We start from the raw sequence: 8282 nt of genomic DNA, 5'->3' as shown, positions 1-8282 counted from the left end.
AATGAGAACAATGGCGACATTAATGAGGGGTAAAAGAAGAGACAGGAACTTGGAGGCTGGGTCCACAGCCTGGAAGTGGCAAATGGGCAGGATACTGGTCCCATTATGACCCTAGCACTAGTTCTGGAACTCCACCTCGGGAGGCCCCTCCAGTCCCTCCCAGCTCTCGCCTTGCTCTCCCTGCGCATGCGCTGAGAACTCTCTGGGCAGCCAGGTGAGGCAACAGGAAAGGGAAGGTGTGGTCGGGTGTGGAGGCCAAAGGCTATGGGAAGCTTTCGGAGAGCTTGAAGTTTAGTTCGTGTTTAAACAATCCCGCTGGCTTTGCTGATGGGTTGGATGGAGGTGGGGGTAGGGTGGGTGGGGTTGCTGCTGAAGAATCGCAGGTGTTTCTGGGTTTTGGGGAGATCGCTTGTGTCATACTGAGATAGGAAAATTGGGAGGGGAATTACTTGAACAGGGGAAGATGGATGTGAAAATCAAGACCAATTTTGTCTATGCCAAGTTTGAGATGCCTTTGATGTACAAGCAAGTAATTGAATCATTGAGTCTGCAGCTTAGCTGAGAAATCAGGTTGGAGGATGTGCATGCATGTGGGATTCTCAGCATCATTTTTCTCTTTTCTTGATTGAGAGAGAGTGTGAGCCGGGGGAGGGGGAAGAGAGAGAAAATCTCAAGCAGGCTCCACGCTTGTTGTGGAGCCCAACTCCGGGATCGATTCCATGACCTGACATCATTACCTGAGCCCCAAACAAGAGTCAGATGTTTAACCGACTGAGCCACCCATGTGCCCTTCCCAGCGTCTTGATATCCACATCTGGATCTCAGCACTGCCCAACCCTGAGGATTTTAGTGGCTAGGGCTTGGGTGGATTTGCCTTCTTCCTCATCAAATGATATCATCTCTCTCTCTCTCTCTCTCTCTCTCTCTCTCTCATTCTCGAGGTCCCAAGGCAGGTGGAATGGGAAGCCTGGGAGAGGACACCAGATGGGTCCAGGATGCCTTGCTTCTGGGCGTTTGGGCTCAGTGCTCACTGCCTGGCCCCAGGAAGGGCCGTCTGACCAGGGCCCCTCAACCAGAGCCTCTCAGGCCAGCCTCGAGAAAAGTGCAGGGTCAACCCCACCCAGGCCCACAAAGTCTTTTATTACACTCGGTGAGAAAAAAAGATGCTTCAAGGAGCCAGTGGGTCCACAATCGAGAAAGGTTTCCTTTGGCGGTAGAGCCACTACCTCTGAATCTGGCCACAAAGGCTTTTAGCAGTCACTGGAGTTCAGGGACACGGAGGGCTTTTTTTTAGAGCCTAGTGACAGAAAAGGGACCAACTTTTACATGTCGTCTGGTGCCCAACTTCATATGACCCTCCCTCCCCTTCCTGCCCATCCTGTTTGGTTTTGTGGAGGGCTAGTTAGAAGTGAAGGTGTCATAGGGACTTCCCTCTTTAGGGACAAAAACAGAATTCAAGGAGACGAAGCACGGGAGGTGAGCTGGGCTCTGAAGCATTAAAGGGTGCAGACATGGGCTTGCATGGGCCATGAGCCAGGAAGAGCGCTGCACCCAATCCAGAAAGATATTGGGGAGACAACCGAATAAGAAATCAAGACGATAACTCTCCCGGTCTTCACATTGCCTGGATGATGTAGCCTTCACACTCAGGTGTGCTGAGACCACTGAATAGAGGATAGAGCACACAAAACTCAATTCTATTTAAGGGAGAATTTCACAATAATCAGACCTGGAAGAAACATCCTGGACTCCCCTGGGAGACAGGGAGCTGCCTGCGCTGGAGGGGAAGGGTGCATGTGGAGGGGGACACCAAGAGGCAGGGTTAACACTCCAGAGGATGGGTGTGCCTTTCAATCTTGACATCTCATGGGTCTCTTGCCCTCCCTTCCCTGAACAGTGCATGGTCACTGCCTGCTGCATATCAGCCAGTACTTTAAACTTTGAAGGCTGAATGCCCCAAACTCCAGAGCACAGGCTCTTCCTCACCCTGTGGTCCTGGACCTGCAGCATCACATCACCTGGGACCTGTTAGAGACGTACCTGCACCTGGCCCTGCCCAGACCTGCTGAACCTGAAGCTCTAAGGGATACGATCAAGGAATCTATGTACTCAGAAGCTTTTGGGTGATTCTCTTCATCTCTTAAATTTGAGAACCGCTGGTCCAGAGCAGTGATCTCCCGGGATGAGGTTACCCACAGAACCAAAAAATTGCTGCTGCCTGAGTCTCATCTCCAAGCCTGGTTTCTCTGGTCACAGCCTGGGAGTCAAGGTCCTGACGTGCAGCTTGGGCTGAGAGCCCCCGGCCCAGGCCATTCCCCAGGGGTCCTCTGCTGCCTCTACACTTGGTTTGCATGTCTGCTTTTCTGTGTTTCTTTTACTAAATTCCCTTCTTGGATTCGTCTTCTTCTTTTTTCTTTCAGAGAGTCACTGAAAACGTGCTAAGGCAATAATTTTCTTTCCAAACATTTATGGGGAAGGAAGTGCTAAACAACATAGATACTTGTGAGCAAGTCCTTTGGGGGGTTTGCACACGCATGCAAAAAATCCTGTATTCCATTTTTCCTCATGCTTCTGTCTACAGTCCTGGGGAGTTACAGTGTCTATATTACACTTGCTACACTAAAGTGTTTCATTTTTTAATACAATGAGGACTATGCTCTATGTCATATATTAACATATACTGCAAGCGTAACCCACATGAGAGTGTTTAGAGAAATATGAGCTTGCCACCTTATTGATGCTAATTGGACCAGTGAAAACTCCTCAGGGCATATGGACAAAGTAACAGAAATGGGGCACTACTTTGTAAATAGCTAACATGTGACAGTTTGCTGCCTTCCTTCTTGGTATAGTGACTTAGGATTTGACCAAAAAGAAGGAAAACAGAGTTAAAATGGGCTGCACGATGAGCAAAGACTTTCAGAGACTGTAGAATGGTCAGCTGCTCTCAGGGGGTGTCCTGGCCGGGCCAGCTGAGAGGCCAAGTGTGAGCCCCATGGATGACGGATGACTCAGAATTCTGTGGGTTGTGATGGAAACTGGGAGTTATCAGGGAGGCATCCCCGGGGGAGGGGAGGTCCCACCTGAAGGCTACGTGGCATCATGCGGTGAAAGGAAGGTCTGAGAAGAGGCCTTGGACAAAGGAAAGGTGCGCTTCAGGACCCTGGGGGAAGCAGAAAGGAGCCCCATGTGATTGAGAATGGGGAAGGGAAAAGGGTGTGGAATGGGGTGCCCTGGGAAGTTCTTGGAGGGTTTCAAATAAAGGAGAGGTATGGTGCATGCAGAACATTTTTATTTAGTGCCTACAGAAACCTCACTCTTTACTGGGCACAGGAGCAGAACCCCAAAGCAAGGTGAGACTGATGTTTTTGCTAACACGTTGTTCCCTTTGAGGTACTTTCCAGGCTTTTGTGAGGAAAGCAATCGATTGACTCTAAAATCCTAAATAGTTGAAGGCCATTGTAAAGGCCCTTCTCACATGATTTAAATTTAAATGTGTGATATTATTTTATAAATTTTGTTTTCCATTTGTTTATTTTGTTTGTTTCTTCCAGACTCTCATTAAAACTCTGCCTATCTTTTCGGCCCATGGATGACCTCCACTGGCCATGTCCAGAGGGTCAGTTAGTCTCTGTGTTTGCATTTCTGGGTTCTGGGAAATGCAAGGGTCCATGAACCTGCCCTTCACTGCACTAAGCATAGGGGACACACCCAAAAAGTCACAAGTCCAGGCTGAAGATACTCCCAAAGCCTGGTAGTGGCCTCCTGGCTAATCGAGTGTGTAGGTTTGGCTAAGTCACTAAGATGAGATTTCTCATAAACGTCTTTAGTTCCTGCCACAGTTCCAAGCCCAAACCTGCCGAAGATGGCTTTAAGGTCCTGTTTTATTTTACTTTGATGCCGAAGGGTGTGAACATGTGAACAAAAACTATGAGGAAGGAGCATTGTAGTGCTGGGAACCTCACAAATTTGTTCCACTTTGATCTGATTTCTGTAAAAAACTCACGGTGTGTGGGGGGAGAGAGGAAATGGAAATCATTTCCAAGCTGCGCTGGACATTTCTGGACATCCTCCTAAACACCCTCTTGGCGGGGACCAGGTTGAGGGGTGGGTGTGCAGGAACCCTAGTGGAGGGTGCTTGTCTGTCTTATTTTACTTGGAAACCTCATTTATTTATTAATTTATGTTTGGATGGGGGCCATCTGGCTGCTCTGAGAAGGGGTCCCTCTTTGCTGCCCTGGCATTGCCAGTACTCAGCCCCCCTTACCCCGCCCCTCCCCCCAGCAGGACTGCTGGTGGAATGAATTTGCTGAAGCTGGAAAAATTGGGAAGGAAGGATGATTGCGAATCTGAACTCCCAAGGACACATATGTTCAAGACTGTGGAGGCCTGTGGTTTGTGAGCCATCAGCAAAATTAAGACATGGTGAAATCTGGACATAAGGTTTTCAGTTCACAGGTAAAGGAGCAAAACTGATGTTCGAACTATGTCCTTGGTGGCAGACTTATGATCAGCTGTGCCGTATGTGCCAAAACTTTGCAGGGATGGGCAGCTGTGAGGAGCCCTTGGGTCCAGCCCAGAGACACGGCTGTCTCAACACTTTTGAAGCTGCAGGTCTGGAGGCTGGAGCATGTGCCAATGATACATCCTCAGACATTCATTTCAATATTTTGTTCAACAGGTAATTAAAATTTCTTGCATTGAGTTAGTGGTGGCCCCGGGATGAGACTTAAAAGTTAGATATCCATGAAATTGGGCAGAGCTAGTGGCCCTTGCTGATGTGCCCAGAGTCAAGTGGAATAGGGCCCAAAGCCCTGGATGAGTGGGGCATCTTGCAGGAGGGCTGAGTTCCAAGCTAGGAGGACCCTGAGGTGGCAAAGGGAACAGAGGCAGCAGGCTGAGCCCAGGGTGGGTGGACTGTGGGCCTGTATGCCCAAAGGCAAAGACCAGACCCCTTAGCATATGAACTTGGAATTACTCCTGAACTCTGACTTCAGGACAGCATCCTGCTTTTGGGTGCTTCAAGCAACTCAGGCCACCCCGGCAGGAGTGCCATGGGAGATGGGCCTGGGGAAAAGTTGAAGCAAGGAATGGAGAGGAGTTCCTTTATCCTAGCCTGGCTTCCAGCAAAGGAGCATCCTCAATGTGGACAGCTGAAGGAACAGAGGTCCCCGGAAGAAACTGTCACTTCACTAAGACCTGAGTCTGATTACAAATGGAGAGCTTGAGCAGTAGCCCCGAGGAAGGAAGGAAAGATCTGCAGCTTGCACGCGGGACCATGCCTTCCTGGGATGGTTCATACCCAGCCTTTTCCGGGGAGGACACAGAATGAGCTTTGGGGTCAGGCACACCTGTGCGTGGACTTTAGGGCTGCAGGCCAGTGCATTGTGTAGGCAGCAGCTGCCCCCCTGCACCTTTACGGGTCTCCCTGCCCTTAGCTGTGCCTGAGAGCAATGTCCTCTTTATAACTCAAATCAGTCAGGTGCCTTCAAGATCTGCTTAGAAGCACTGAGCCGGAGGCTCTGTACAGCGTAACGATTATGGTCATGGGGTTTTGGTTCTGAAATATCATTTACTTGCAACGCCTAAAGCTGTCTAAGAAAGAAGAAAATGCCATTAAGTGTTTACACTCTGGGTGTAAAATGTACGCTGATTTTAGGAACAGTCGCGCTTTAAAAAATTTTTTATTAAATCAAAGAAATCTGGCGTCCTCTTCCAACTTCTTTCCTACTACTCAGGGAGGCTAGGCCACATTCATTATCAAGTTTTATGTGCGTGTGATTTTGGAGCATAGTTCGCAACAATTGGATTTGACGTTATAAAACACACACATGCACACATACACGTGTGCAAGTTTTTCTAGTAGGTGTGATATATGCTGATGTTTTCCCTACTCTTCTCTCCTTTCTTTGCTATTTGATACTATTCCATTTTTTAAAAAATTGCTGCTTCCCACCAGTTTATGCCAATTTCACAGCCTGAGCTTGCCAGGCATTTCCTCTCATTTAAATCCCTGATGTACCCTTGGGCCCTACAGAGCAGACCCCAACCTGAGCCCAGCAGCCCCTGCCCACCACCTCTGCCTGGGGGGCTTTGCGGAAGAAAGGGTAGTCCCACACACTGGAGCCAATTCTCTCAGGCCTCTCACGGCTTTGGACTTCGGTCTCTGTGTCCATCACACAGGAGACGGCTGTTGTCCTGTGATTGTGGGGAGTACTGAAGAAGAAGGTATCTGAGAAGCACTGCTGTGGGCCGGCAGGCACAGGCTGCTCCAGAAATGTCAGCTGGGTGGAAAGCACCTGACCAAGGTGTTTGTTTGTCCTCACGGGGAACTCTGTCCTACCTACTTAAGGAGAAGCGCGGTGAATGCATTAGCCTCCAGTTCCCCTTGGCTGCCTGAACACGGGGGCAGCCCCACACGGAGGAAGAACTGGAAAGAGCTGGTCTCTGGCAGCCCTCATTCCCAAGAGCCAACGTTTGGACATGGCACTTGAGGGTTCCCAGAGCGGCGGGAAGGAGAGCCGCCTCCCCAGGAGCTCAGGAATGTCCCAAATGATTGTTTCCTCACGGCCTAGAAGCCCATGTGACCTGTGCTGATGCTTAGGGAAATGCCTGGGAAGAGGCCAGGACAGGGTGAGCCTGTGGCTGCATCTAGAGCCTTCCAGACTGACTGAGACTGGTCATTTCTCCTCTGGAGCAACGCCACCAGGTCACCAGCTGTATTGCAGAGACTAGCTGGTGCTTGGGAGAATGGAACACTGCCTCTGTTGCCGCCAACCTTTCCTGAGGTCTCTGACCTCCTCCCCAGAGGGCTGCCCATCCTTCTGTGAGCATCTGCCTTTAGGCCAAGCCAGCGCAGCCAGGTTGGATTGAAGCCTCCCCACTAGGCAGGCCAGTGGGAGAGGCACGGAAAACCTTAGAGGTGAAGCATGGGATCCTAATGGTTAAGGGCTCACTTTTGGAGCGAAACAGACCTAGGTCAGAATCCCAGCTCTGTCATTTCCAAGCCGTATCCTTTCATGGAAAGACATAGCTTCGGCTTCTGGTAGTTGAGCACTATTGATTGTTCTTTTCCACTTGGTGGTGTCTCTGGAATCATGCTTCAAGGGCCCTGGCTGTGTCCTGAGGTCTGGCCAGCCGTTGACTGCCCCAAGCCAGGCCTGGGATGAAGCACTAATAGCAGAGATCCTGTTCCCAGGAACCACACCAGATGTACCTGTCCTTCTCTGGGGCCCTGGCTGCAAAGTCCAGGCTTAGTGGACTGCAGGCCAGCACTAACACCCCCATACTCTGCACAGGAAGTGTGTGCAGGTCCCTACAGGAGGGAAGAACACCCAGAAGGAGGCACCCCTGGGGACAGGAATGATTCTTTGATCTGGGTCACAGGAAATGAACCACTATAGTTTTTCATGCTCTGGGGACTCCAGGTGGAAGGGACAGGCACAGGGGATTCTAGAAAAGAGGCAATATGTGTGTGTGTGTGTGTGTGTGTGTGTGTGTGTGTGTGTGAGATCACTGATATATGCACATTGGAGTGAGGTGAATTTGGGTCCAAAGAATGATTTCACAGTGGACCCTTGAGTGTGCAAACAAATGCACACCCTTGTAAGGTGAGTACTGCCATCTTCATTTCAGAGATACGCAAAGAAAGACTCCAATGTATTAACATACTGTTGATTTCCCAGGAAGTCATCTCAAAATGATTTCTTTAGCATCTTCTATGTTCCAGCCACAAAGTGAGCAAAACAGACCAAGCCCCTCTCTTCCCGCATATTATTAGCCTTCTCGTAGGGAGAAGCAGGCAGTGCACAGGTAACCACGGCAGAAGGTAGTGTGCCTGGTGGAGGCAGGAGGGGTAGAGGAAGCCAAGCAGGATAAAGGGGCTGCGCTCATCAGGGAGGGGCTGCTGTGCAGGCTGGGGCAGTCCTCAAAGACTTTTTGCCAAGGGGATGGTGAGAAGACACTGAATGAAGGGAGAGGGTAAGCCATGTGGTATCTGGGCAGAGGCCAGCTAGCATAAAAGTCCCCTGACAGGGTTAGTCCTGGCCTGTTCAGGGGAGAGAAACCCAGTGTGGCTGGAGCAGAGAGGGGATGTGCGGTCAGAGAGGTGACAGGGGTTGGTGGGTGTAAACCTTTGTTGGCTAAAAACTGGAGGTTTGGAGGGCACTTGGGTGGCTCAGTTGGTTAAGTGTCTAACTCTTGATTTCAGCTCAGGTCATGATCTTGCAGTTCATGGGCCCTGCCTTAGGCTCTATACACTGACAGTGTGGAGCCTGCTTAGG

The 8282-nt window shown here is 50.2% G+C and overlaps 1 long non-coding RNA gene across 2 annotated transcripts in view; it reads left to right on the top strand.

Moving 5' to 3' along the window:
- The first annotated feature begins 148 nt into the window (after window positions 1-148).
- Window positions 149-8282, top strand: part of LOC115285658 — a 16177-nt gene continuing 8043 nt past the window's right edge. Inside the window, exons 1-2 of one of the 2 annotated variants that reach the window (XR_003905632.1) lie at window positions 149-214; window positions 4543-4681. This is a non-coding gene — a long non-coding RNA (uncharacterized LOC115285658). Of the gene's footprint in view, window positions 215-4308; window positions 4459-4542; window positions 4682-8282 lie in introns of those variants that run through there. The other variant, XR_003905633.1, reaches the window with a different exon arrangement.

Source organism: Suricata suricatta, chromosome 2 (genome assembly GCF_006229205.1).
Source record: "Suricata suricatta isolate VVHF042 chromosome 2, meerkat_22Aug2017_6uvM2_HiC, whole genome shotgun sequence".
Lineage (NCBI taxonomy): Eukaryota > Metazoa > Chordata > Mammalia > Carnivora > Herpestidae > Suricata > Suricata suricatta.
This window is presented reverse-complemented; position numbering and strand designations above follow the sequence as displayed.